This window comes from Spermophilus citellus (genome assembly GCF_964194105.1).
Source record: "Spermophilus citellus genome assembly, chromosome: 5".
In the NCBI taxonomy this organism is placed as follows: Eukaryota; Metazoa; Chordata; class Mammalia; order Rodentia; family Sciuridae; genus Spermophilus; species Spermophilus citellus.
The window spans coordinates 48,233,800-48,261,242 of NC_138186.1; the positions used below are offsets into that span (position 1 = coordinate 48,233,800).

The following is a 27,443-nucleotide window of genomic DNA, read 5'->3' on the forward strand; positions in this document are numbered from 1 at the left end:
ATCTGGGCTTTAGATACTTCAGGATTGGCCATACTGCAGTCCCAAGATCTCAATGCTGCTCTATTAAATTTCTATTAAATTTATAATTTGGTTTATTGATTTGCAGAGAGACCACTAGGATAAACTCATGCAAAGGAGTAATGCCAAGATGCAGCATCAGCAAAATAATGGCCACCAGCACTCTCAGTAGGAAGACTCCAGGCTCCTCCAAACCTGCAGGCACCCCTACACTGGACCTGCAGGTACCAGCTGGAGTCCCCAGACAGAGGCTCTTGTGGTGGTAAACCTGCTGGCACCCAGGCCCCCGGGCCTGGCTGGTGTCCCCAACATGGGTGCAGCCATGTGCAACCAAACCTGGAGTCTCCTCCAAAGCAATCCTCTAGGCTGTGGTAGCAGCGGTAGTGGCAGTGGTTGTTGGCAGCAGGCAGCAGGTCAGCAGTAGCAGTGGCTGCACTGGCAGCTACAACTGCAGCGTGGGGGCATAGTCTCCAGGCCATCTCCAGGGGTCAGCAGCAGTGTTGGCTTCAGTTGCATCTAAGGCAGTAGTTTCTTCTGTGGCAGTAGAACCCAGAAAAAAAGACTGCCAGGAGATCTCAGGCTGGCAGCAGTGGAATCAGAGGCAGCAGCAATGATGGTAGCAGTGCTGGCAGTGGTTGATTGACAGGAGACTTCCAGTTCAGCCACAGGGACCATGGAGCTAGTGCTGGAATTCACCTCCAAGGTAACAGAGGGCGTGCCCAGAGTAGAGACCTCCCAGCAGGGCAGTGGCATCTGCCTTTTTATTTCTTTACATATTTGGAATACTTATCTTGTTGGAAGGGTATCTGGTAAAATTTTTCTCTCATTCTGTAGGTTCTCTCTTCATGGTCTTAATGATTTCTGTTGCTGTGCAGAACCTTCTTACTTTGATGCCATCCCTTGTACTAGTTCTTGGTGTGGTTTCCTGAGCTTTAGGAATCCTATAGAGAAAATCATTCTCTTTGCTTATAGGGAGGAGTTTGACCTTATGTTTTCTTCTAGAAATTGCAAAGTTGTTGTTGTAATTCTTGGGCCTTATTTCCATTTCAAGTTGACTTTTGGACAGGTTGAGATATAAGAATTCAACTCTCTGGTGGGTCTTGTGGCCTCACAGAATCTCTGAATTCCACATGCCCTCTTCCCTCAGCCTCTGTATTCCATCCTCCATTGTCTTCTTGAGCATCTAAGTCATATCCACCTGCTGAGGGGTGGACATCAGTTTTTCCTGTCTTCACAGAGGTCACAGAACCACAGAAAATACCATAACTCAAGTGGTTTTATGTAGCTCCATTTGTGACCTCACAGTTACATAGGTTCCAAGTCCCCCATGGGGTTCACAGGGCTAAGGTCAAGGTGTCAGCTGGTCTTTGTTCCTTACTAGAGGCTCTGGTGAGGAAACTCTTCAAGGATCAGTATGGTTGTTTTAGAATTCAGTCCCTATCTCCTTGCTGACTGTCATGAGAGAGCCACTTTTAGCTCCTGGAGCCCTCTCCCAGGTCCTCATATGTGTCCTACAGCACGTCTCATGCTTCTTCCACTAGAACCTCTGATGTCCTCTCTGCTGCATCTCCTCCACGTGCCTTTCCTGTAGCATCTCTCAGACTCAAGGCAGAGGAGTGTCTCAGCTTGGAATTTTACTGTGATTTGATTGGTCTACCCAGGACAATCTCCCCAATTTCAGATGTTCACCTTAGTTACATCAATAATGTCCTTTCTGCCATATGATACAAAGTCTTCACTCTTCCAAGGATTAGGGCCTGGGCATCTTTGGAAAAAGTTTTCAGTCCCCACTTCTTCTTGCATTGAAATCAGTGAGGAGCAGGAGACAGCACTTCTGAGAAGGTGATAGGCAGGGAGGAGCCAAGAGTGCTGAGATGGGGTCCCTGGGAGTGCCTACCATGAGGGGAGTTGGGGGCTCCCATCTTATGCAGGTTAGCAGATATTGGGAAGGGGCAGCAGATGATCTGAGAACCTCAGTGTGGAGCACTTGTTCACCCCAGCTGCTGACCCCCAGGGAAACCCCCAAGGGAGGGGACTTCAGAGGGCCTGTGTCCTCTAGGAGACCCAGTTTCTGTTAGAGCTTGGAGGTGAGGACATCTTGAGAGGTCTTTGGAGGTTTGTTTTTCATGAGCTGAGATTCAGAAAGTGCCATGGGAGATTCCAGTTTTGGGGAGAGGGCATGAGAAGAGACAGGGATGTACAGAGCCTCGGGAGGATGACAATGCAGGACATTGGAGGGGACCTACCATGGCTAGCCAAACAGGGAAAAGACACATGAGGTTAGTCCTGGGGGATTCATGCTCATACCATGGCATGTGAGGTGGGCTGGGAGAGGGCCAGGTATGGGAGCAGGTGGGTCTGGGCCTTTTCTCTGAAGATGGAGATGAGATGTGCATTGTAGGGTCTTAATGCCACTTGGAACCTTTCTTGCCCCCTGATTATTAGGTGGAGCATCTGAGGTGAAGATTGGCTAGTCTGTGCATCATTTATTCCTCAACTGAGGAGAGTTGGGTGCTCACCCCTAGGCTCAGGTATGCTGACCTCTGCTGTTGGAGGTGCAACACAGACACAGAGCCCTGTTCTGTCCTGCTGAGGGGGACAGAGGGCCAGGGAAAAGAGAGGCTGTGACCTTGACTGATAGTCTCAGCGTCCATATTCATACTATTGTGGATATTTGGTGGGCAGTGAGTTGCTGTTCCTAAGTAAGAGATCATTTTGCTTTAAAAACCTTAGTGAATAGGGTGTTTCAAAAAAAAATATTTTCCAAAAAGTGAGAAATAAGGAGTGGAAGAGATATTTCTACTTTTCTCATGTCCTGGCTGTGGTCCCTAATGGTCTGGGGCTGCAAGTTTATATGGGATCCTCAGAGAGGGACATAAGAAATTATACAACTGAAAGAAATTATTCTTACATCCTAAAGAAATATAAGAAAATATTGAACCAATTAGGCCTATGGTCACCATTGTATTATTCTTTCAAAGCTTGGAATCTTGATCTTTTTCATGTAATTTGGATATAATTTAATTTAATACTTCCTAACAACATGGGAAATATTCACAATACAATGCTGGACAAAAATTAAGTTTCTCGGGGAGTGGTGGCACATGCCTATAATCCTAGTGGCTCCTGAGGCTGAGATAGAATGATCCTGAGCTCAAAGTCAGCCTCAGCAATGGCGAGGCATAAAGCAACTCAGTGAGACACTGTCTGGCTCAGTGATTGAATGTCCCTGAGTTGAATCTCTGTTACCCCTTCACCCCCCAAAATGTGTGTGAGCCATATGGTGGTGCATGGCTATAAACCCAACTACTCTACACCCAGAGACAAGATGATGGCAAGTTCAAGGCCAGCCTGTGCAACTTAGTGAGACACTGTCTCAAAATTGAAATTTAAAAGACAATGTAGCTCAGTGGTACAGTATCACTTGATTTGAGTGTTAGTACAAAAAAAAAAAAAGGATGTAGGAGAAAAAAGTGCATGTTTTGAGAATGCCTCAGTTGAGGGTGTGTTAGTGTTTGTCAGCTTCATTGTACTACAGTTCAATACCTGAGGCAACTAATTTATACATGAAAAGTTTTATTCAAGGCACAGTTTGGAGGGTCCAAAGCCTGTACCTGTATCAGCTCAGTTCTGGTAGGACAGTGGATGGTGGCCTGCCTTGGTGTGAGCATGTGCCAGAGCTAACGTGTGACATCACCATCTAGGAGGCAGAAAGAGACTGGAGACCATGCCCCCAAAACCTCTGTGCCTTAAGGGCCTTCCACTGGGCCTCAACCCTTAAAGTTCACAGCATCTGCAATACCACTGTGCTGAGGATCAAGCCTTCATATAGGGACCTGTGGGTGACATGCAGGCCTATATCAAACCATAGTGGAGGGTGTGTACGTGTGTACAAGTGTGTCAGTCTCTGTGGACATTTATTCATCCATTCAACCTGCAATGCTTTCGAGATAAGTTCTTGCAAATGACAGAGATGTTTAGGTAACGTACTTTGAAAGATCCTTTAAGAATTTCCAGAGGAAGTACAGGGAAAATTTTATTCACCTTTTTTTTCTTTCTTCTTTTTTTTTTTTTTTGGTGTGTGTGTATGTGGTGCTGGGGATTGAACCCAGGGCCTTGTGCATGCAAAGCAAGCACTCTACCAACTGAGCTATATCCCTAGCCCTTGGTAAATTTTATTCAGGCCCCAGGCCCCAGGGTTTCAGGACCTTGCCACAGATGAACATGTCATCAATTTTTCATGAATCTCACCTGAGAAAAAGTTATGCAAATACTATCATACTTGCTGCATTAAGAAGGAGCACTGGAGGCTGGGGTTGTGGCTCAGTGGAAGAGTGCTCGCCTAGCATGCATGAGGTACTGGGTTCGATCCTCAGAACCACATATGTATAATAAAGAAGGAGCACTGGAAAGCATAGGAGCAGAGGAAAAAAATTCTACTTTTCAGCTTTCTGGGATGTTGTTGTCATGGGCTGGTGGAAGGGGTGGCAGAGAGGAGGCAATTCCCTCAGGCAGGGCACAAGGCCTCCTGAGCTCTCCTCTCCTTCAGTCTCTGCAACATTCAGGACCTGGACACCTGTGGAGTTCAGGGTGCTCAGAAACTTCCTCATTACCATCTGACACCCAGCCCTCTCCTTGGCTGTTCAGGGAGGATCCAAGAGCAACGTAGCGGCGCCCCCGTGTGGTCCGTTGAGAGGATTTTTCTTGGAATTGGTCCCCTCCACCCTGTAATCTGGAGGACTCAGTACCACGTTGAGGCGGGAATTTGAATCCTGGCGGGCAAGGAGCCCTAGGAAGTGTTTTCTGATCCTAGAACCCAAAGGCTGGCCCCCAGAGGGAGGAGATGGGAGAAGCTAAAATCGGTACCCACAGGCGAAATCCGGGTAGATGATGGATGGACTGTGACCCACTGCACATCCCACTTCACTACATGGACGTCAGCCAGCCGCGGGGTCTGCATTCTCACAGCCCGGCAGCCAGAGAACCCCAAATGCAGATGCAGCTCGCTAGCCTCCCGCCAGGCGCCCATAAGCACTTTCAATCTGCGTTTATATCAACCAACAATTTTTATTTTCTTTGGGCCAAAGTGGGCGTGACTTGTGATCTTCTGCAATCCCAGTAAAGTCTCATGCCACAAACCGCCGCCCAATTAGGGCAAGAGAGTGTGCTTCCTGGCTTATGTAAATCAGAGCTGGGTGGTTTCTGTTTCTATTCAGAAACTGAGCAGTGGCGCTCAAGGTCAGCAGGTCAGCGCGGAGAAAGCCCGCAGTATTCTTGTGAGTCCAGGGGCCCTAAGGGGAGAGTGGAGGGTGTTTAGTGAAGGCAGAGAAGAAGGGGGCATGGGGGCAGGGGAGGTGCAGAAGCTCTTTGCTCAAAGACTTCCTGAAAGTCTTGGAGAGGAAGGGGCAGCCAGGCCTAGGTCCTACACAGCCCCAAATCCTGAGCCAAAGACCTGCAGGGCCTCCTCTGAGGCTCTCTCCTTGCAGTCATATGTAAATATCCTGGAGCAAAACTAGCATGTAATTATTAAGGCAGTCAGTCTTTGGGGGAATAAGCAGAATAAGACAGATTGTTGGAGCTGCCACACCTAAGAAGTCCTGGAAGGAGGGTAGACAACAGGGAGGAAAGGGTTTGGGACCAGCTGTCAGGAGAGCTGTGTTCCCTCTCCCACTCTGCATCACCACCACCTTGGGGACCTTCACTAATGAAAATAGCCTCTCAGGAAGAAGACTGGACCCTAATCCTTCAACCCCTTTTGTGCTTAAAAACAAACAAAACAAAAAATTTGACTGTTAATAAAAAGGAAAGTAAGTCTAAGAGCTTGCCAAAACATCTCCATGAATGGCCTTTCCACCCACAGAAAAAGTATAGAGGAGGGCCTTAGGGAATAGTTAGGAAGGGTAGGTAGAGTTCAGTTTTATAAAGGCATTTTAGGGGCAACAAAGATGAAATGAACAGTTTCTGATCCTGGAGTTGTCTGCAGTCCAGGGGGATGTCATGGATGGTAAGAGGGATTCAAGGCAAGGCACAGCTAGGACCATCATGGGCCAGAACCCTGGTTATGAGACTTTCCTACATATTTACAGCACTAAAGGAATTTTAAAATACACTGCAGCCTACTTCCCACCTAGCTTTACCTATTGAATATGTTTTGGACGTGGTCTGGGCACAAGGATATTAAGGACTCTCCAAGTGGTTCTGCTAAGCAGCCAAGGTACAGAACAACAGACTCCATGTTCCAAAGACCAAGAAATGTGTGTTGGGGACAAGGCAAACTTCCAGCAGAAACAGCTGTCTGGTAAGCATATTTATTATTGTTAGTACCAGAAGTCAGACTTTGAAAGAGTGCAATTCAGTGGTTTTTGGTACAGTCATGCGGTTGTACCACCATCACCACTGTCTTCATGGGATTATTTTAAGGATGTAGTCAGGTCTGATGGCTGGAAAGCAAGCAGGAGCAGTTGCCAGGGAGACTGCTTAGCAGTAGCATCCTGTTCAGACAGGGTAAGGAGACCAGGGGAGTCTGTTTTGACCTCAGCCTAGGGGAGATATCACCAGGGAAATGGGGGGAGAGGGTGATGCTAGAGAGCAGATTGTGGCACCTGTGGGCTTTGTTGGGAGAGTAGAGGCATCCTGTGTTAAAATCAGCAGATGCAGCAGCTGTGGATTGGCTTGAGGCATTATGGTGACAACTGGAGGTAGGCTCAATATTTAGGAAGAAGCATTTGCAGTATTCCTGGATGAAGGTAGATGAAAGTCTGGACTAAGGTAGTGTCTGTGAAGCTGTAAAAGGGTTTCAGAAGCTGACTGGGGAAGCCATACAGGCAGAGGTAAGGGCCAATTAGAAGTGACCAAGGGTGGTGATGCAGTTAAGTGTAGTAGGGAAAGGGGGTGGGTCTGTAATGGTTGGAGAGGTGTAGAGTGGGCTTATAGATTTGTCTGATTTGAGGGTCAAATGGGCCCAGAGATGCAGATGCCTTATGGTGGGCTTGCAAAGGGAGTCTGGTTGGTGTTGGATTGGCCCATGGAGAGCAGTCTGATGGGGCTCATGCATTGCTGTGGGATAGCTAGGGAAGTTACAGGATGTGGCCAGAGGAAAGGAAACCTGGTTGGTTCTTGGAGTCAAAGGCAGGAGAAGGAGCAGATTAGACTGGTTGAAGCCTCTTAGGGAGTTTGGAGCCTGAATGATGTAGTGCTGAAGGGGCTTCTGGGAGTAGAGGAGGCTGAATTCTACAAATAGCTCTTGTAATCTGGTTATTGGTGAATGTACTTGATTGAGGGCAGTATACTGGGAGAGTAACAAGGCTTGGCTCTTCAGGAAGTGTGCTATGGAAGGAACAAGCTAGAGCTGACCATATAGGGTAATGTGTTACAAGAACTTGGGGAGATCCATGTTTCTCTGTGGGTGGGATTCCACTAGGTTCCCAGTGATGTGGCAGTGTTTCTAAGGTTGGGCCAAGGCAGTTGCTCAGAATCTGACCCTCAAGCATTCACCTAGCTGCCCTTACCTTCACATCTAAGTTACCTGGGAAATCCTAAATCACAGGCTCTTTTCTGGACCTTGAGGCTATAGGGACTTGGTGGATAGTTCCCAGAGTCTTTGGAAAGGTTTAGCTTGGCCTTGTGCTTGCAGGGAATTTCCACTTTAAGCATAGCTCCTCCCTCTCTGCTCCTGATTGGTTAGAGTCAGAGGTCTGTCCTCATTGGGTGAGTGCTTATTGAGCCACACCCCTTGCGAGGTAATTCACCTGTGCCTCTCTTCCCGGGAACTTTGAGGCTAGTCCTGCAGGTCAGCTGGGAGGGCGGCAAAGTCGCGCGCTATGAGGCTGAAGCCTGTCATGCTGCTCCTGGCTGGAGCCGCCATCTGTGCATCTTTGGGTACCGCCGCTGGTGAGTGCGCTCACTGTGGGTCTTCAGAGCGGGAAATGCTTGAGAGATCCAGGGCATCCAGCGGCTTCCAAGGAGTGTGGAGCCCATTTGGCGGGCTCTGGGGGGTTAAGGAGGGGTCCGGAGCTGGAGGCGGCCTGTTTCCAACAAAACCTCAACTCAGCTTTTCAGGGTGCATTCCTCATCACCTTCCGCAAGTGGATCTGTGCCTTAACTCGCTTCCCTCCCTCTGCTCTGAGCCTGGTGCTTCCTTTTCGAACATCTTGGTTCTTAGGATGCCTTGGAGTCCCCAGGTCTGCCTCCTGCTTTACTCTTTGAGAGGTATTCAAGGACCCTTGGAGGTCTGCCTTTCATGGAAGCACTTCCCACTGCAGGGCGTGTGTGTGTGTGTGGGGGGGGGGAGGCAGTTTCCAGAGTCAGCTGCGTGTTCTCACTTGAGTCTTCAGTACCTGGAGTTAGGGGTCTTCCTTTCTTCCTGCCAGGAGCTTCTAGGGCCATCCCAGCCTCCCACTGTCTTTCCTGTCGCTGTGGGTACTGACTACTCCAAACACTCAAGTGAGGGAGGTTAGAAGCTGAGGACTTCTGGGCCAAGAGATTGTTCCAGTGACTTCTCTCTTCTCCACCCTCAAGGTCCCCTGGCCTCCTGCTGCCTGAGGGAGGGGGGGTATTCTCCCTGCTTGTACTCCCCCTTACCCTATAACTCCTATGATCTCACTGGATTTCTCCAACCTCCTCAGCTGCAAGACTCACTCACCCCACCCTGTCTGTCCTGGTGCCCTCCCCCTCCCTGCTCTCCCCTCCTGCCTGCAGTTCTCTGATCTACTTCTAAGGTGTCTGCTCCTCATCTTCTCACCCTCCCCTCTAGATCCTTTCTCCTTCCCTGTTAGTCATTGCCTAGAGTAGCTATACCTAATGCTGCTGTAACTACCCCCTGCCCACCCACCCTTCCCAGGCCTGAATTTTGCTGTTAAAAAAAAAAAAAAATTTAGTTGGAGTGGGTTTTTTTTTTCAAGTTTTCTTTTTTTTATGGGATGCAATGTGAAATTTTGATACATATACACATTTTATAATGATCAAATCAGTAATTAGCATATCCATCACTCCAATATTTATCATTTCCTTGTGGGCAGATTATTTAAAATCCTCTCTTTGAGCTATTTTGCAACATACACTACATTATTATTTACTGTAATCATCTTGATGTGCTATAGAACTGCATGGAAGTTATTTCTCCTTTCTAATTGAAACTTTGTATTCCTTGATCAGTGTCTCCCCTCCTCTGTCTACTCTCTATCTGTGCTAACCAGCACCCCTCTTGTCTGCCCCAGTCTCCACATATAAGTGATATCATTTTGTGTCTGTTTTATTCTCTTTTAATGTCCTCTAGGTTCATCTTTATTGTCACAAATAACACAATTTCTTGTTTTTTCGGGACTTTTAAAGATAAACTTATTGGAGATTGATCTCAGGGTCTTGTGTCTGCTGGGCAATCCCTTTATTCCTGAGCTTCACACTCAGCCCTAATTACTTTTTTGTTGTTGCTATTGTTATTAAGAGTGATTAGTATTTTTCCTATGTATTTTCCCTAATGTATTGTTCTTTTGTTTTTGTCTTGTTTTGTTTTGTTTTGGAGGTGGGTCTGCTGCTGTTTCCCAGGCTGGCATTAAAATCCTTGGCTCAAGAAATTCTCCTACCTTAGTCTCCCAAGTAGCTGAGATTACTGACATGCACCATAGTGCCTGGCTCTTTGTCCATTTTTTGTTTTCTATTTTTTTAAATTGATATGATAGATGTACTTAATGGTAGAGTTTGTTTGCATATACATACATGTACACAATATAACAATGTAATTGTCTAATATCATTCTCCAGTATTTTCTCTTTCCATCTCCTCCTCCCTCCCCTGATTCCTTTCCTCTACTCTAGTGAGCTTCCTTTGATTTTCATGAGACCCTCACAGCTTTCTTTTGGTTTGTCTTCTCTAGCTTCTACAATAGAGAGAAAACATATGACCCTTGACCTTCTGAGTTGGATTTAACTCACTGAACATAATATTGTCAAAATTCTATTCATTTTCCTGAAAAATGCAAAAAATTTATTCTTCCTTTGGCTAAGTAAATCTTCATCATTTATATATACCATATTTTCTTTTTCCATTCATCCAGTGATGGAAATCTAGGCTGGTACCCTATTGAGACTACTGTGATTTGTGCTGCTATAAACATGAATTTGCATGACAGTATGACGACTTTGATTCTGTAGTACAAATATAGAGGAGTGGTACAGCTGGGTGGTGGTTCCATTCCTAGTTTACTGAGGAACTTCCATACTGATTTCCATAGTGGTTTTACTAATTTACAAATGAACTAACATTGCTGTTCTTTCTCCACATCTTTGTCAGTATTTCTTTTTTTTTTTTTTTTTTTTGTATTCATGATGGCTACCATTCAAACTGGAGTCAAATGAAACTCAGTGTAGTTTTGATTTTTTACATTTGGCAATATTTTTATGTACTACATATACTATAAACATATATAATACATGCTATAAAAACATTTTTAAAAATTTAACTGTCAAGAAAGTGTATAGTGTTATAATACAATGGAAAATGTTCCTATGTTATATCAAATTGGTTTGCTTATCATCCATTTCAAACCACTAATAGTGAAATTTTACTTGTGGAAAATTAAAAATGATCTATTTGCATAATTAACAATAAAGAAGTCCAATAAATTAATAAGAATTAACCATGTCAAACATTGGAATCCAAAAAATGGGCTTTTGCAGAAACAATTATATAAAATATAGCAGCCAATTTCAGTTTATTTTGTCCTCTTCACATTCTTAATTGTTTTATTTGTTGTACAGACGCTTTTTCATCTGATGCCTTCCCATTTATTAACTCTGGGCATCATTTTCTGAGCTTTGAATGTCCTGTTGAGAAAGTCATCACCTGAATCTGGGTGAAGTGTTGAACCTCCTTTTTCTTCTAGGAGTTGCATAGTTTCTCGTCTAATTCCCATTTTTGGTCTTTGATCTATTTTGAGTTGACTTGTGCACTGTGAGAGATAAACGCCACCTCCCAATCTTCCACATAGGCAAAGCCTGTTTTTCAGCATCATTTGTTTACAGGGTTGTCTTTTCTCCAGTGTGTGTTTTAGCGCCTTTTTCAAGGATCAGATGACTGTATCTGTGTGGGTTTGTTTCTGTGTCTCCTGTTGTGTACCATTGGTATAAGTATCTGTTTTTATGGTAAGTACCATGCATTTTTTGTCACTATTGCTCTGTAGTACAATTTGAAGTCGGGTGTTGTAATCCCTCCAGCATTGCTTTTTGGGCTCAGAATTCCTTTGGCTGTTCTGGGTCTTTCAATCTTCTAACTGCACAATAAAACTTTTCTCTGATTCCGTGAAAAAAATGTCCTTGGTATTTTCATGGGGATTGCATTGAGTCTGTGTCTTGCCTTTGGTTTTATGTTCATTTTAGCAATATTCATTCTTCCTATCCATGAGCATGGGAGGTCTCATCCATCTTCTGTGTCTTCAATTTCTTTCTTCATTGTAGAGGTTTTTTTTACCCCTTGGTTTGAATTATTCTTAGGTTTAAAGATGCTCCCCCACCCCCATCCCCCGAAGCTTTGAAGGACATCTTGTATTTAAACAATAACAGAAGGCTTTTTGTTACTGCTTCTATCTCCTTTCTAGTTATTGGTCTATATAAGTTTTCTATGCCTTTTTGATTGGATTTTGGCAGGTGATATGTTTCTAGAAATGTATCCATTTATTCTATGTTTTCCAATGTATTGGAGTATAAGTTTTCAAAACTGTCCTTATAATTCTCTGGATTTCTGTAATATCTGTAGTGATTTATCCTTTTTCATTTCTAATTTGATTAATTTGGGTCTTCTATCTTTTTCTCGGTAGTTCAGCTAAGGGCTTATTAATCTTCTTTATCTTTTCAACAAATCAACTTTTCATGTCATCGATCCTTTTTATTGTTTCTGTATTCTCTATTTCATCAGTTTCCCTTCTGAGCTTAATTATTTACTCCCTTCTACTGGTTTTGGAATTGGTTTGTTCTTGTTTTTCAAGGATTTTGAGATGCCTCCTTTGTTTAACGGGGATCTTCTGATTTTCTAATATAGGCACTCAGAGTTATAAACTTGTGTCTTAGTTCATAGTGTTGCCAAGGTTCTGGTATGTTGTATCACTGTTTTTGTTTCTCTCTTGATTTCTTCTATTACTCATTAATTATTCAAAAGTGTATTGTTCAGTCTCCACATGTTTTTATAGGTTCTGAAGGTATTTTTGGGGGTTGATTTCTAATTTCATTCTATTATGATCAAATAAGATGCAAGGAATTGTATCAATTTTTAAAATTTGGTCTGGGTTGCTTTGTGGCCTAATATATGGTCTGTTTATGGGAAAGGTCCATGGGCATCTGAGAAGAATGTACTTGGCAGCAGTTGGATGAAATAGTCTCTAGAATCTGTTAAGTCTATTTGATTTATAATATTTTTTTCATTATAAAACTCTTTACTAAATTTATGTTTGGATGACCCATCTACTGATGAGAGAGATGTGTTAAAATCAACCAGTATTATTATACCAGGATCTATCTGAGTCTTTCATGTGAGTAGTGACTGTTTTATATAATTAGGTGCACCACCTTTTGGGTTTTAACTTTTTAAAAACATTTTTTAGATGTTGATGTTTATTTTATTCATTTATTTATATGTGGTGCTGAGAATCAAACCTAGTACCTCACATGTGCTAGGCAATTGCTCTACCACTGAGCCACAACCCCAGCCCTGGTTTTAACTGTTTATTATAGTTAAATCTTCTTGTTGGGTTGTTCTCTTTACCATTATCTTTGTTGTTCTCTTTACCATTAGGAAGTGACCTTTGTCTCTTGTGATTAATTTTGTCTTGAAGTCTGCTTTGTTGGGTGTGAGAGTGTAAACTCATGATTTGGGGGGACTTCATTTGCATGGTCTGTCCATTTCCATCCTTTCACTTTCAACCTGTGGTTCTCTTTATCTAGAGGATGAGCCTCTTACAACAACATACAGTTGAGTCTTGTTTTTTAGTCCATCCTGCCAGCCTATGTAATTAATTGGAGAGGTGAGATCATTTACATTTGATGTTATTACAGAGAGGTGTCTATAAATTCCTGCCATTTTGATTTCTTTCTTTTTTTAAAAAAAATTCTTAGTTGTTGATAGATCTTTATTTGATTTATTTATACGTGGTGCTGAGAATCGAACTTAGTGCCTCACACATGCCACGCAAGTGCACTACTGCTGAGCCACAGTCCCAGCCCCCATTTTGATTTATTTCTAATGTTTAATTTGCCCTGTTTCTCATTTGTGTAGGGACACTTCAAATGACACTTGTCCATTTTTGAACTCTGGGGTTGTTTTTTATTTCTTCTGTGTGAATTATTGGCTCAAAAATAACCAGCAGAGGACTCATAAATTCTATTTTTTTTTTTTTTTGCTCATTTTGAAAAGTTTTCCTTTCCACTTAGATTCTGAAGGAGAGCTTTGCTGTATATAGCCATCTTGGCTGACAGTTATTTTCTTTCAGGGCTTGGAACGCATCATTCAAAGCCCTCCTGGATTTTAGAGTTTGTGCTGAGAAACCAAATGTAATTTTGATTGAATTGCCTTTAAATGTGACCTGGCATTCTTCCCAAAGGCTTTTACCATTTTTTTCCTTGCTCTGTATGTTAAGTATTTTAATTATATGTTCTGCAGAGGTTCCTTTTTGATGTTGTCTGTTTGGGATTACAATACCTCCTGTATTGGATGGCCCCTCATTCTCAAGGTTTGGAAATTTTTTTTATTATTTCCCTGAAGAGGTTATCTATGCCATTAGCCTGTCTCCTATAACTCTCTTCAATACCAAGGATTCTTAAATTTGGTCTCTCAGTGTTGTCCCAAAGTTCCTATATATTCTGGCCACCTTACTTAGTCTCTGAAATATTGTCTGAATGTTCAAGGCCTGCCATTTTCTCTTCAAACTTTGAAATTCTGTTTTTAGCATGACCTACTCTATTAAAGCGACTTTCAATTGAAGATTTTAATTGACTTATTGTGAACCAAGATTTCTGTTTGGTTCCTTTTCAATATCTCTATCTCCTTATTGAACTTCTCTTTCATACTCTTCACTGACTTTCTTAATTCATTCAGTGGTTTTCCTGTGTTGTTTTGAAATTCATTCATCATTTTTGTAATCATTCTTTTGAATTCTTTATCTGATATTTCACCCACTTGAATATCTGTAGTTATTTTATGGTGAATTATGAACTTTAGCAGGTGTTGTCTTAGCTTGGTTTTCATGACTCTAGATTTCCTGTGTTGGGTTTTATGCATCTGTTAGGATAGATTTCTCTTTTGCTGTTATGTGTGGGCCTTTTTAGGCCATAGCCTTCTCTTACCACAGTGTTCTAGAGCACTCTTGACTGAGAACCCTCAGCAGAGTGGTACCCACAGCCTTTGTGTTCATTCTCTCTCTTTTTTGCAGTAGAAGTGGATGTCCAGGAGTGGGACCCAAGGGCCCCCCTAGCCATTTCCACATAGCATTGGTGTTTAGGTGTATTTTTTTTCTCTTTTATTCTTTGTGTGGTTAGTTTTGCTGAAGTTTGTGTGGTTAATTTTTGCGTGTGCAAGTTATGTAGTCTCATTGCTGGTTTATTTCAGCAGCAGAGTGTCTACCCTGTGACCTGTAGTGTCCATGTAGATTCCCAGCACTTCACAGAAAAAGGGAAAACAAAAGTCTCAACCACTGAAACAAATAATGCACAGCATTAAAACTAATACTAAAAGTGCACATTTACAACATTATTACTACAAAATTAGGAATAGTGGGGTCAGCAGTTGCCAATAGCAAAAACATAAATAGCCATGACCTAGATCCAGTAGTAAATAAACAATGAGTATCAACAATACCAGCCACAGAACTAATCCTTGCAACAACATGAATAATGTGAGCAGGAGTTATATTAATTAGGCATTCTAAGAGATGGTGAAAATGCTTTTTGGAAGAAAGAAGAATATGGGTGTGGTGGTGCAGGCTTATAATTCCAGTGGCTCGGGAGGCTGAGGCCGGAGGATGGTGAGTTCAAATCCAGGCTTAGCAATGGTGAGGCTCTAAGCAACCCTGAGAGACCATGACTCTAAATAAAATCCCCCCAAAAAGCACTAAGGATGTGTCTCAGTGGTTGAGTGCCCCTGAGTTCAAGCTCCAATTCCAGAGAGAGAGAGAGAGAGCGAGAGAGAGAGAGAGAGAAGAAAATAGGATAGTAAAGGAAAGTTTAGAATGTTCAAAATGTAAACAGAGTGAAAACATAAGAGATGTAGCAAGTGATGGTTGTAAAGAGGGATGCCAGAAAATAGAAAAGTAAAGGGAGAGAGAAAGAGAATTTGGCTGTTAGTGGGAAAAGAAAGGAGAAAAAGAGAACAAGGGAAATAAACAAATTAAAATAAAACAAAACCAAAATATAAAAAAATAACATTTTAGTTCTCAAAGACAAGGGAAAATAAGTAGTGTTAAAAAATGCTAAAAATGAGAAAAAAAATGTAAACCAATATGTATAGGTATATATATATTAATGAAATATTCAGCACAATAAAAACACCAAAAAAGGATACAACATTTTATGATAAGTAAAAGAATTTTCCTCTTTTGGGCTATATGAGAGATGGAGACCAAGCTCTGGGAGTTGTTAACCCCTTCCTCTTTTTCTATTGCTCTCAAAAGTTGCCAACAGGAATGGTCTAAAACTGAAGCTGGTTGAAATATCTCTCAGCTTCTTACCAGTGTAAGGGGTGATAGAATGGGAAGGACTGATGACAGGAGTTTTCTCTCACAGACCAGATTGATGCACTCCTACGGTCTAGCCTGCTACACAGTTCCAACTGGGGAGATCTGGTGGCTGTGGCTTGAAGCCTTTGGAACTTGGTTGGATGGTATTTGCTCTGGAGACAGTAGATCAACACACTTTATGTCCAGGCATATGCAGATCTCTGCTGGGAGTCTGGATCTCTGGGGCCTCCCAAGAACTCAAGGGGCAGGAGAGCCAACCCTACACAGGTGTCACACACTCAGCTGCCCACAAATATGGCCTTCCCAGGCTTAGTCCCTGAGTGTGCTCATGCCCTCCTTCAGATTCCCAACCCTCTTCAGGGAGGTCACGTGAGCCACCAGACTGAATGGGACAGTGAGTTGCAATTCTCGCAGTATTTCTGACTTGAAGTCCCCCCCACACACACACACCCGACACACACAGTGTTGTGTGTGCCTGTTTCTCTCATTGTTCTAGGTACAACCCAGGCCACACTGTGGGTACTCATCTGGACAGTATAGAGATATTTGTTAGGATCTCCTGGGCTCTGGAAGCAGGAAGCCGCAGCATGGCCTCCTCAGAATGGTTCCTGTCTCAGCTGTCTGCTTGCCAGAGAACTCTTTTCAAACTCCTGTTCACTGTGCGGCCAGTGGAACAGTTAAATACATGCTGTTTTTCTGATCTACACGTTTTTCTGTGCCAAGTATGTTTTATTCTGTGTCTTTCCTCCCCTCTGTGGTGAGCCAGTGCCACTGCCACAACCAACTTGGTTCCAATGTATTTTTACTTTTTGTTCAATGCACAAGGATTTCTGAGTCTTGAATAGCCTCTGGCTGTCTGATATTGAATTTCAGTGAATTTCCTCTTTTACCTAACTCTCTGAAAAGCAGTACACCTACTGTTTGCATCCCAAGTCCCAGAGAAAGTGGAAATGCAGACATCCTCTAATCCACCATCTTGAATCTCACTTCTTTGGCAATTTTTAAATAGGGTTGCTTATTGTTTTGTTATGGGGAACTTTGTGTTCCTTGTATATTTTGGGGAGTAGCCCTTATCTGATGTATGATTTGCAAATACTTTCTTCCAGTGTGTGAATTACTTTTCACTTCTTAATTATTTTCTTTTGGGGGCAGAAGCACTTTGGTTGAATGCTTTTCTATTGGTATATTTTTCCTTTTGTTGCCTGTGCTTTGAGGATCATATCCAAGAAAGTTCTATGCAGACCAATGTCAGGGACTTTGCTCCTGTGTTTTCTTCTGGTAGCTTTGTAGTTTCAGTTGGTGTGTGTGTGTGTGTGTGTGTGTGTGTGTGTGTGTGTGTTTTGGTAAGCGTTTTTCCTCTTTTTCTCAGGATGGTCTTGAACTCATGTGCTCATCCTGCCTTGACCTACCATGTAACTAGAACTCAGGCCTGCTCTACCATACCCTGCTTCAGGACTTACATTTAAATCTTGTATGCACTTTGAGTTTGATTCTCATATAAGGGCTTATATGAAGGTCCATTTCCATTCTTATGTTTGTGAATAGCTTATTTTTTTCAACAGCTTTTATTGAGATACCAATTTCATATTCTGTACAGTTGGCACCTTTGTCAAGAATGCATTCACTCTACATGTGTGGGTTTATTTCTGAGTTCCTTTCCATTGGTCATCATGTTTGTTTTCTTGCCAATACCATGATGTTTTATTTATTGTAGTTTTAAAATCTATTTTTTAAATCTGGTTTTATGATATTCCCAGCATTGTCCTTTTTGACCAATACAGTTTTGATTTGGGGGGGGGTCTATTTTTGTCACCTTTTTGATTGCTGTGAACAAAATACCTGACCAGAACAATTTTAGAGGAGGAAAAATTTACTTGGAGACTTGCAGTTTCAGAGGTCACTATCCATAGATGGCTGACTCCATTCCTTAGGGCCCTAAGTAAGGCAGGACATCATGGCAAAGGAGTGAGTTGGAGGAAAGCAGCTCAGGACATTTCACCAGGAAGCTGAGAGAGTGAGCTCCACCCAACTACACAAAATATGTACCCCAAAGGCATACTGCCAATGAGCCACCTTACCTAGCCACAACCTACCTTCCTACAGTTACCACTCTGTAGCTCCTACCTGGGATTAATACTAGTTAGGTTAAGACTCTCATAACCAAGTCATTTCACATCTAAACTTTCTTGTATTATCTCGCACATGAGTTTTTGGGGGACACCTCATATCTAAACCATAGCAGGGTCTTTTGTGGTTCCACATGAATTCTAGAAATTTTTTCCCATTTCTTTGTTGAATGAAATTTGTTTTTTCCTTTCCCTTTTTCTTTTTCTGTGGTGCTGAGATTAAACCCATGACCTCAAGCATGCCAGGCAACTGCTCTGCCACTGAGCTCCACTCCCAGCCTGATGACCCTGTTTCTGGTGGAGCCTTCTGTCCCTGGGTCTTCTCTTCATCCCACTGCTCTGAGCCCTCCCCAGCAGGAGTCTTGGTGCTGACAGTCATTGGCTCTGAGCACAGTGCAGGACACCTTGACCTCCCTGCTGTTCTCAGCATCATGCCCTCTTTCTCCCAGTGTGGGCATCTCCCTCCTGATGGTCTCTTGCCCACTTCTTTATCCAACCCTTGCCCTTTTTATACCTCTACTCTCCACCCTACAGGTGCTGGACTTTGTCTCTCCCTGGTCCCTCTGCACCTCTCTGCTGTGGGACCTTTTCCTCACCACCCCTGCCTACCTGCCTGGAGCCCTCACCAACTTCCACCTGTCACAAGCCCCCTCTGGTGGGACCTTTGCAATCTATAGCCACTCTCATCTGCCTTCATCCAGAGCAGCACCCCTGTCTTCCCCCTAACCCCGGTTCTCCTAGGGTCACCTCTATGCTGTGTTCAACCCCCACCCCTAGTCATTCCTTGACCAGGCTACTAATCTCTCTTGCCCTTCCCTCCTCCCCTTCCCATCCATATTAGAAAAAGGCTCTTGGTCCTCCTGCTCTTTGCCCTTCTCCCTCCTTTTTGGGGTTCCTTTACCTTAGAGAGCTTTGGCTTCCTTAACCATGTGTCCAAATCTGTGTTTTGGTACTTGGTTGGTCCTGGTGTTCCCCAACTATGGCCTCTCCCATCACCACTTTCGTCCTGTGATGTTTTTTATTTGTTTGTTCATTTCTTTGTGTTGGGCATTGAACCTGGCCTCAACCATGCACTCCACCTCTGAGTAACACCCCCGGCCCCTATGTTTTCCTAACCTGATGCTCTTTTTGGGTGTGACCTGCTCCACTCCAGCCCTTCCACTGTGAAGGGCCTCCCCCAGGTTGTGCAACTTGTCCCTCTTCCTTTATACACTTTGTATAGTAACCTCAAGATCATCCATAGTGTAACAACTAACAGAATGCCCTTCCTTTTTAATTCAGAGTAATATTCCTTTGGCATATAAGCCACATTTTGATGAGGTGTTCCTCAGTTGATGGGTACTTGGGTTACTTATATCTTTTGGCTTTTTGGAACAATGCTGTTATTAATGTGGGTGTGCACATCTCTGCATTTACCTGCCTTCACTACTGTTGTGTTTATGCCCAGAAATACAGTAACTGGATTATACAGAAAGTATCTTTTGAGCATTTGGAGGGACCCCTATTTTCATAGCAGCTGCACCATTGTATCCATAGGTAAGCAATTCACCTGTGCTGCAATTTTCTATGTATTTGTGAAATTGTTCATTCCACATTCTTTTTTTCTAAATGGTAGCCATCCTCATGTGTACAACATGGAGTCTTATTGTGCTTTTATTTTCATTTCCCTAATGACTGCTGATGTTGAGTATCTGTTCATGTGCTTCTTAGGTATTTGTATATATACCAGGGAACTGGCTGTAGAGATATTTTGCCCAATTCTGAATAGATTCAACTTTTATATTATTTTTGAGTTGTCAAGATACTTTTCTGTTTGCTTGTTTTTGGAACTGGGATCAATCCCAGGCTCTTGCACATACTAGGCAAGTGCTCTACAGCTGAGGATTTCTACCCCAGCTCAAGTATTGCAAATATTTTTACCCCATTCTGCAGGTCACCATTTCTGTGGGTATACTTTGGTGTTCAGATGTTTTTATGTTAATTATTTTGATGGGTCAAATTTATCAATTGTTTTCTATAGTGTCTGACAAGTGCTTGTGGTGTCATATCATTGAAAATTAGTAATTCTTTTTCTGAAGATTATTGCCAATACATTTTCTAACAAATATGTTTATCTAATATATACATACATGTATGCATATGTATATACATATATACATATATATATTATTAGTAATATGAATTGAACCTATAATCTCTCACATGCTAATAAGAAATATAACACTGAGCTACATGACAGGCATTTTAAAAATTTTATTGTGATATAGGGTCTCTGACTAAGTTTCCCAAGTTGACCTTGAACTTGCATTCATCTGCTTCAGTTTCCTGAGTAGCTGGGATTACAGGCATATATCACTATATGTAGCTGCCAATGTGTTTTCTTCTAAGTTTTATAGTTTGCATTTTGAGTTTATGTGTGTGTGTGTGTGTGTGTGTGTGTGTGTGTATGTGTGTGTATACAATCTGCATATTGAACCCAGGCACTTGGACAAGTTAGGCAAGCACTCTCTCATTGAGAGTTAATTTCTAGTCCAGAGTTAATTTCTATCTGTGAATAAGTAAAGGGTCCAACTTCATTGTTTGTGAGTGGAAATCCAATTTTTCCAGCATCATCTATTGAAAAGATACATCAGATCTTTGAAAACACTGCCAGCTGCCTTTTCCCAGGAGATGCTAATAGGACCATTTACCTCCCCTACCTAGGGCCTCCAGATGTTGATCTTTTATTTGGACCCACCAACTGCTTTACATCCCTTTATGGTACAACCCTGCTCAATACTTTTGGGGCCACAACTCTCCCTTACACTTCCCCAACCTGCCTGTCCCACCTTATCCATGAGAAGTCTGCAGAGAGGCAGCACCCCTATTTCAGCCCCCTGCGCCCCTGCCCTATCCCCTGCACATGTGTGACCATGGGTCCACCCTCCCTCCACCCTTCCTGGGCCTTCCCTGCTGTGCACATCTGGACCTCCTGTTCCTCCTGCCCCTGCAGGCCAGCCTCTCCTCTTGACCTCTCTCCTATATACTTAGGCAACCTGTTCCCCTGGCTTATATGCCTGCCCCTCTCCATTTCCCCTTTCTCCATCCCTCACTTCCCCTCTCCTTCATCTTTACTTTCTTATCTGTGTTGTATTGGGAATCTTTCTTCTGTCCCTTTGTCTGTGTGTTTGCTGCCTCCTCAGGTGCTCAGGACAGCAGAGCCTTTGTGGTGAGCATTGGTGAGCACTTGTTTCCAGGCAGAGGTGTCATCTGTTGCTTCCTCTTCCACAGGGACCCACAGTCTTCACTATAACCTCACAGTGAGGTCCCAAGGTGGATCAGTGCAATCTTCTGCTGATGGTTATTGGGACCATCAACTCTTCCTTCACTATGATAGTGACTCTAAAGGAAGCCCCAAACCCCAAGGGCCATGGGCAGAAACCCTTGGGAACTGAGAGGTGGAACACAGAGATCCAGGAGTTGAAAGAGCACATCAAGAAAGCAAAAGCAACCCTGGCAGAAATCAATGCCCAGCAGGAGCAGAGAGGAGGTGAGTGTGGGTGCGAGCAAGGGTGACATGAGCTTACTCCAGGAAGGCTGGGGGCAAAGAGCAGGGACCTGTCTCTTCTCACCGCAATTGACAGTGAGGAGACACTGAGGAGAGCCAAGTTGAGGTCCTCTGTGGGCTGGAAGTTTTCACTTGGAGGGCAGGGAGGCAGAGGGGCCAGGGGATGGAGAAGTGACTATTGCGTGGGGGCAGGGTCTCATTCCCTTCAGGAGATTTGGGGTTGCAAGATTGAAGAGGACAACCACACCAGGAGCTTCTGGATGATCTACTATGATGGGGAGCCCTTCCTCTCCTATCACCCAGAGACGCGCAGCTTGAGAGTGGAGCCATCCTCATCTCAGACCTTGGCTGTGGAAGTGAAGAATTCCTGGGATGCAGATGGCATTCAAAGCAAGGATATCTGGGCCCAAGTGCAGGGAGGGCTTTGTGGAAAACTTCGGACTTATCAAGTCTCCTGGAAGGGCTCCTCCCTCTCCCCTGGAGCCTCTGCCCAGGGGACCTTGTGTGAGTTTGTGTTGTGATTTGCCTGTCCTGTCACACCACTAGATAGAGTCGGGAGGGTGTATGTGCCAGACACTAGTGAGCCCCCACCTGCCTGCCTGCCTGCTATCATAGAGCTCCCACTTGTCCCCACAACCCTGAGTCCCCCAAAATACCCCTGATGACCTCACATACCAGAGTCCCTGTAACAACCTCTCCTCAACATGAACATGTGGAGTGAGAATGTGAGGCCAGAAGCCCATCCTTCTGTCAGACGACTCAGGCTCCAGGCTGAGAACAGACTTGTATAAGGTCTGGGGTCAATGAGGTCTTAGGCCAGAGTCAGAGATTGGAGAAGACCAGCCCTATTCCCTCCCTGAGAGGGACATGAGGTTTGGTCCCATGTCTGAGTAGCTCTGCCCTTTCTTCTCCAGTGTCACCAACAGTGAATGTGACCTGTGGTGAAACCGCTGAGGACACCATCAACGTGACATGTTGGGCTTGTGGCTTCTATCCCCAGAATATCTCTGTGACCTGGCTTCAAGATGGGGAACTCATGAGTCAGGACACCCAGGACTCTGTGGATGTTTTTCCCTATGGGAATGGGACCTACCAGACCTGGCTGTCCACCAGGATTCCCCAAGGACAGGAGCAGAGGTTCAGCTGCCATGTGGTACACATTGGAAAGAACACCACTGTCCCTGTGTCCTGTGGTAAGCTTGGGGTTCCCAGCAGGGGTTCCCAACCACGTTGGTCAGTGACCAGGGTGGTGAGAAGGGAGAAGCCTTGAAGTTCTGGTACCTAGAGTGGAACAATCCTGTTTTCAGGTGTTGGACTTTGGAAGGAATGGCCCATCTTCCTATCTGTTGCTGTTCTTCTGATTATGACGGTTATGATTCCTGTTTGTGTCTCTTGCTGCAAGAAGAGCAAGACGCCATCAGCTGCAGAGGCTTCAGGTGAGAAAAGTGGTCATTGGCTGTAGATGTGAAGGCCTGCCTGGGATGTAGGGCCCCTCATGCCTTCTCCTGCACAGAGAGCCATGGACGTGACCAGGAACAGGGGTTGGAAGGCTGTGTATTTGTGGGGGTTGGGAGCCATGTCTCCAGTTAGAATCTTCAGTCCTGCCAAAAGCCAGGCAGTAACATCCTTGAATGTCCTGCTGTGGCCTCTTCTGGCTGTAGCTGTGGCTCCTGCTCTGTCCATGTCTCTTTCTCTCACACTTTGCTGGCTTGACCAGGGGTTTGGGTTGGGAATGGTGGGCTGATTGGTGTGGACTAGATTATCATGGCCTGAAGGGGACACAGAGTCAACGAGTTGTGATCTTTGGATGCTTAGAAACTGAAGAGGATTCCACAGAGGTAATGCCTCTGGTCCCTTCCTGTCTGCCTTGCTCTCCCCCAGTCTCTCCAGCTGACATAATCAAAGACCCATAGGGCCAGCACCCCAACAGTGCAGTCCCTGGAGGCCACATAGAGCAGGCCATGGCTCTGCATCCCGACCCCACCTCTGCTCTGTGGGTAGTTTCTCTAGTCCTTCCTCAGAAGCTGTCTCCTGAGTGTATCTTCAGGGTCACGAGCCTCCCAGTCTCTATTCTATTACCACCACACAGGTCTTCCTCCTAGAGTGGCCTTGAAGATGACATGGACAGTAGAATAGCTGATGTCCTTGACCATCTGGGGAGAGAGACCAGCCCATTCTGGGGCAGTTATAGTTACAGTTTTTTCCTGTATCTACCATTTTGCAGTGCAGCCCCTAGGAGTGTTGGTCACCACAGATAGGGCAGACTGCCCCAGAGCAGAGGCCCATGCAGGTGACTCCTCTAGTAGGGTAGGCAGCTATGTGCCATCTGCTGCTCCCACCTGTGGCCTCTCTGACAGGTGCAGCAGGGGAATGTTAGTTCTACTTTCCTCTGGTCAGAAATGGGGAATGTCACTAGGGCAGTACCTGGGAAGAGTGGGAAAGTCCTGTTGCTTATTTCTGCAAATTTCTCCTTTAAATGTTGAATCTCAGTAAGGACATTCCAAGTTTCAGCTGTATGGTGTGAAAGGCAGTTCTCCAGTGCCCATGTGATGATGTGCACTAAATGTCACCCTTGGAGATCCCTCTACAGGAGTGCCCCCTGTGGGAGACCTGGATTGTGACCATGGCCATTTAAGGATGCAGAGTGTGGGCTGGCAGTCCATACTGCAGAATCTCAGGAAGGCCTTTAATCTGCTTTGGGGAGAAGACCCCTATGGGCTGGGAGGGTTGTGGCCTGCAGGATTTCATGCCAGGAATGGACATAGGGAGTTCAGGGCAGCCCTAGGAAAAAGGAACCCACGGGGAAGAGCTGGGTTCTCAGGGGTGGGTAGACCGTGCAGGTAGGAGGAAGCAAAAGTGCAGATTGAGAGCCTGGGCAGGTGATTCTGAGTCTCCTCTGCATGGGCTGTTGTAGGCAGGGGAGCAGCAGATCATGTGGCAGGCATGCTTTTCCAGGCTGGGCCTTCTGGTGTCCCTGGGATTCCTGGTGGACTGTCTAGTTAAGAGCTGCTGGCTCACAGCTGGGAGGGAGGGATGCTGAGCTGCAAGTGGGGAAGCCCTGTTGGGTGACCACCTGCCTGTCCATGGGAGGAGGTTTGGGAACTAAGGGGAAGAAGGGCTCTGTGTGAGTGAGCCCCTGTTCAGCCTGGCAGAACCAGGAGCTGCCCTCTCTGGGAGGCTCCTACTGTCTATGGAGGAGGGGGCACTGGGCTTCACTTCCAGATCTAGACTCTGAATCCTGAAGCCCTTTCACTCTCTTCCATGGTGGAAACAAAGACTGGTGATGTTGCCGATAGACACACAGAGGAGCCTGATAAGGCAGGAAAATGGGATGAGAGAGAAAAAAAAGTCAGGATATTTACTTCCCTCAGAGAATGGCCAAGTCTGGTTTTTGAGGAACTGAGGAGAGAGAGGTGTAAGGGAATAAAGAGCAATGTTCTGCCACCAATTGAACACTGACTGGTTCTCCTTCTTCCCCAGAGCAAGTGAGTCTGCAAATCCTGGATGGGCTGCAAAGACCACCAAGTGACCACACTGGATCCACACAGCTGGGGTGTCAGCCTCTGCTGAGAGCTCCTAAGGCATCTCAGGGAGCTTAGCCTGTGCGGCCCTGCTCTGAGCAGCACTTTCCCTCCTTCTCAATGATGTGGAAACACGTTGATTGACTTGGGACTGGGGAATGTATGTAAGGTCTTTTCTTCTTAGTGCAATATAGATAGGTGGTCCATAAATGGATTTGCCTTCCCTAAAAGCACTCTGTACCATGATGAAGCAGTTAACTTGGTAAGCTGGTGGAAGGGCCTTTTGACTAAGTCATTATAGTGCCAAATAGGTGGTAATAACTTACAGGACTGGGGCAAGTTTGTCACCCAGTAGGTGAAGAACTGTGACCAGCTGAGGTGCTTACTCAAAGCAAAGAGAATACAGAGCAGGGAATAGAGTAAACCAACTCTAATTTGTGACTGACATGAAAACAAGAGTTATCAGAGTTTTTATGATTAATAAATTTATTATTACCATGATATATTGCAAAATATTATTTTCCAAAGACTTTGCCATTATCACAATAAAAATAAAACCCCTCTGATTCCTGTGAATTTATCTCTGGGTATCCAAGTCCAGTAATGATCTCACTATCTGAGCACTGAGAATGCTTCACTTGTTGCTATACCTCTGTATTGGTGTACTAATGTCATAAAATCGTGTTTGATTTCCTTGAAATATCTGGATTAAAATGCCACTATTAGGCTAGTGATAGATCTCAGTAGTAGAGAACTTGCCTAGCACATGTGAGGCCTGTGTTTGATTCACACCTTTGCCTCAAGAAACCCTAAATTCCACTATTTAACTTACCTGTATTCATCTAACATATACAATGATGAGAGCCAGAGTCTGTGGCATTTTGCAGATGCTGCATGAGCGTGCTGACTTCAAGGTCTGTGTAATTTTCCAGTGTTCTTTACAACATCTGGGGCATTGGTGCCAATGTTTCACAACCTTTAAGCACAGCTGCTCTGTAGCCTGGCAGAGATGAGGTGAGCTGGGAGGAAGTCCCACAGGGCATCTTGAACTTTCCTTTCTCAGAAATTGCTCAGCAAGAATTTGAAGATAGCAAGGACACAAAAATTCGACTACAGCCTCCAAGGAAGACCTTTTCCTCTTTTATAGCCTAATGTGAACAGCATGCACATATCCTGAGCTCTCCTGTGTGGTTTACATTGTACAGTGACTGAGGCAGTGAGCCCTGCTGTGATCAGATTACTTCCTTCCTTTTTAGCAAGTGTGTTATTCTGGTGTTCTAACTCCAAGATGCAAGGGTCTCTCCAGAATGTCAGAGACACCTACTGCCCACACAGTGTTCATACCCCTGTGTAACATAGGCCACCTCTGCAGCTCCTGCACCCTTAGCACAAGCCCTCTTCATACTGCCACTCAACTATTCCAATTTCCAACCACTTACTGTGCATGTGTTTTTCAATTTAATATTCAGATCTATTCCCTTTACTCTCATGTTTGCTAATCAGGATCATAGTCACATGTTAAATGTGCAATTTTCAAGTCATCATTTATTGATATACATTTTTATTATGGCATATAGAGATGCTATGGAACTTTTTGTTTTTATTATATCTCAGTTATACTTGCTTAAATGGCCATTATTGGTGCTTATGGTTTTCTTCCTTGATAGGTGATGGTAAGATATAAAATTGTACTCTGTACTTTGGTTTCCAGCTGCCAATTAATTTGGACCATCCCTCCCACAGAATACAACTGAAAATCTGAGGGCAAAAGCACCTACCTGAAAAATATGGCTAAAGGGGTAGATGGGCTAAGAAAGCACTGAAAGTGTACTAGGCCTGGAACCAGAAGGCAGAAATCTAGAATAAGAAGTTAAGCGCACTGAGCTTTTGTGCTGGTGGTGTCTGCTGGCTGGGCCAGTGCCTGGGAGCCTCTCAGGGTTGGAGGGCAAAGGCTACAGTTAAAGGGTGCAAAAGGGACATAGGGGGCAACAGGGATCCCTTGTGTTGGGATGGGCCCAAAAGGCTATCCTTTAAGATTCTATCAGCCAATTCTTCTATGGGTTACAGTTGTATTTTAACATATGTGATCCAGAGAATCTGAATAACAAAAAGTACATTAAGGTGTTATTTCCCACCACTCTTATTTTAAAATTTTTTTCTTTTAACTTTTTTAAGTTATCAAGATCTTTATTTTTATCTATCTATCTATCTATCTATCTATCTATCTATCTATCTATCTATCTATTTATATGTGGTGCCAAGAATCGAACCCAGGGCCTTACACGTGCTGGGCAAGCGCTCCACCACTAAGCCACAACTGCAGCCCCCAGCACTCTTGTTAAGCATTATAATTGAGAACCTCCTCAATGTTTTCAAGGGAGAAAATAAATAAATATAGAAGGTTTTGAACAGAGATATTGAACTCTCATAATTTGCAAATAATAATATGTTGAATTCATAAAGTCTCAAATTATTACAAATTCTTGGAATTAATAACATAGTTTCCTATGGTTGCT

General features: G+C 44.2%; 1 pseudogene across 1 annotated transcript; it reads left to right on the forward strand.

Moving 5' to 3' along the window:
• The first annotated feature begins 5,308 nt into the window (after positions 1-5,308).
• LOC308648941 (MHC class I polypeptide-related sequence B-like) lies at positions 5,309-25,493 on the forward strand (annotated as a pseudogene). The gene is made up of 6 exons (XR_014024423.1): positions 5,309-6,316; positions 21,130-21,388; positions 21,599-21,910; positions 22,321-22,599; positions 22,714-22,842; positions 24,887-25,493. The product of XR_014024423.1 is annotated as an MHC class I polypeptide-related sequence B-like (transcript).
• Positions 25,494-27,443: the final 1,950 nt, after the last annotated feature.